This window comes from Capra hircus, assembly GCF_001704415.2.
Source record: "Capra hircus breed San Clemente chromosome X unlocalized genomic scaffold, ASM170441v1, whole genome shotgun sequence".
Taxonomy (NCBI): domain Eukaryota; kingdom Metazoa; phylum Chordata; class Mammalia; order Artiodactyla; family Bovidae; genus Capra; species Capra hircus.
Genome location: NW_017189517.1, coordinates 9,901,712 through 9,904,517, shown reverse-complemented (window position 1 = coordinate 9,904,517; position 2,806 = coordinate 9,901,712). Strand labels below are relative to the sequence as shown.

The 2,806-nt window shown below is 41.3% G+C and overlaps 1 pseudogene; it reads left to right on the top strand.

Annotated features, from left to right (window-relative positions):
• The first annotated feature begins 373 nt into the window (after window positions 1-373).
• Window positions 374-2,806, top strand: part of LOC102177507 — a 22,550-nt pseudogene continuing 20,117 nt past the window's right edge.

Here is a 2,806-nt window from a genome sequence, read left to right as displayed (position 1 = left end):
ATTCTCAAGCTCTGGCCTGGGAAACTCAGAGACAAATCCAAGATCTGCCACTAACTCACCTGGTAACTGCATTGGCATTCTCTCAGCCTCCGTTTCTTCAGCAGTAAAGTGGGAGGAGTAAATAAGGACAGTCCAAAGATGATTTCCAGAACAACCTGTAAGGGTTTCTCTTGAACTTGGCTTGTTTTTCTCTTTACTGTCATTGTGTGGCCACTGAAACATCTGGATAAGATACAGCTGTCCTTGGGCTGCCACTTTCCCCTTAAAGAGCCAAGTCTCCCAAGTTCGAGGAAGGAGGCGAGTCATAAGCTGTGGATTTGTTTCAGCCTTTTCAAACCAACTCCCCAAGGACTCCAAAGTTTCTGTCCTAAACATGTTTGCAGGCAGAACTGGCACATATTCTAATAGGCAGGTATTAGTACTTAATATGAAAATTAGGAATTTGGGTCAGAAAGAAATCCCAAAACTTTAAGACCAATAGAGCAGACAGAATATCAATAACCTCAGGTATGCAGATGACACCACATTTATGGCAGAAAGTGAAGAGGAACTGAAGAGCCTCTTGATGAAAGTAAAAGAGGAGCGTGAAAAAGCTGTCTTAAAACTCAACATTCAAAAAACTAAGATAATGGCATCTGGCCCCATCACTTCATGGCAAATAGATGGGGAAACAGTGGAAACAGTGGCAGACTTTATTTTCTTGGGCTCCGAAGTCATTGCAGATGGTGACTGCAGCCATAAAATTAAAAGACGCTTGCTCCTTGGAATAAAAGCTATGACCAACCTAGACAGCATATTTAAAAGCAGAGACATTACTTTGCCAACCAAGGTCCGTCTAGTCAAAGCTATGGTTTTTCTAGTAGTCCTGTATGGATGTGAGAGTTGGACTTAAAGAAAGCTGAGTGCCAAAGAAGTGATGCTTTTAAACTGTGGTGTTGGAGAAGACTCTTGAGAGTCCCTTGGACTGCAAGGAGATCAAATCAGACCATCCTAAAGGAAATCATTCCTGAATGTTCATTGGAAGGACTGATATTGAAGCTGAAGCTCCAATACTTTGGCCACCTGATATGAAGAACTGACACATTGGAAAAGACCCTGATGCTGGGAAAGATTGAGGGCAGGAGGAGAAGGGGATGACAGAGGATGAGATGGTTGGATGGGATCACCAACTCAATGGACACGAGTTTGAGCAAGCTTTGGGAGTCGGTGATAGACAGGGAGGCCTGGTGTGCTGTAGTCCATGGGGTCGCAAAGAGTCAGACATGACTGAGGTACTGAACTGAACTGAGCAGAGAGAACTGAATTTGAGTCCAAACTCCTCTCCTATCCTGTGTGACCTTGAGCACATTACCTGACTTACTGGATTGCCAATTTCCTCATCCATAAAATGGAAATGCTAACAGTAGTCCTTAACACACTAGGTTCTTCTAAGGATGAAAAGAAACAAGACACATGCCCTTCCCAAGCATGGTGACTAGATGATACATTGACTACCTATGGATTTAAATCCCTTGTTTTGAGCTTGTGGCTAAGACTATGGCAACAGTTGTTTCCAAGATGAAATTTCTTTCCTGTTCTCAACCCTGGAAACCATCTGAGAAATACCCAAAAGGTAGGGCAGAAGAACAATGGCTTCATTGCTCTTCAGCACCTATTAGTGTCCACACTACTTAATCTCTCTTAATCCAAGGAAAATGAAAGGTGGAAACTTCCTGAGAAAGTCCCCTTGGCTCCCTCCTAGACCTTAGGGCCCTAATCTGAATTTAGCAGAACACATGACTTTGAAACATGCTATTTTGACTTCTCACACATCAAATTCAAAATCAAAATCATCTAAGCCTTGCTTAGATACCTGAGATGAGTCACCCTGTCTCTTCTTTCATTGGCCCGACAAGGCTCTTTCCAATCTCTTGTTGGGACTTCTGAGATGACTATACATATTGTTGTTGCTGAGAAGCATTTGGTCTACAATTGTTTTCATTTTCCCCTTCAGAAGCAATAGCAATTGAGGAAAAATAAAGTTGGATTATCTTAAAATAGGGGGAAATGCACAAGCAAACAAAAATATCACAAAATGCGCCTCTTTATGCTGAGAAAAACAGATCAACTACTTCTCTCTTGAGATCCCAAAGGCCTCATTCAGCATATGGTGTCAGGGCACTTAATAAATATTGCTTAAGGGGATGATGATGAAGATGATGATTTTCATAAGAATAAATACCTCTCCACCAGGCACACCTCAGCCTTCTCTTTTGTAATAGAACCAATGTCCCTTCTTTCCCATCTGTCACTACAGATCATGTTTTATAAAGAATATTGCTACTTACCAAATATGGGTCTTCAGACAAGGAATTTAACCTCTCTGTACTTCACCGTAAGGACCATGATAACAGTTTGAGCACAAAAACACACCCTATTGACCCTGACCTGTTTCAGGAAATGGCCAGCTACAGACAATCTGACACTCTTAATAATAAATAATCTTACCTCTATTGAAATGTCCCTAAAATGCTTGTTTACCCCCATGGAGCTAATCACCGACTGCCAACCATACCTGAATTAAAAGTTACCCTGCTTCCAAAATTCCCACACCAATTGAACACTTGCCAATCAAAGACTGTCTTTGTATTTCCTCTTTTATACTCTATAAAACTTACTCTCCTTTGTAACATGTGTCCCACCTGCTGAAACAAAAGTTACTGCAGCAAGTTTATGAATCAGCACCCTTGTTAATTCTGTCTGTGACTTCATTTTGTCTTTGACACGCTTAAGAAACAGCAGCTATATCAATTCATAGTTCTACACT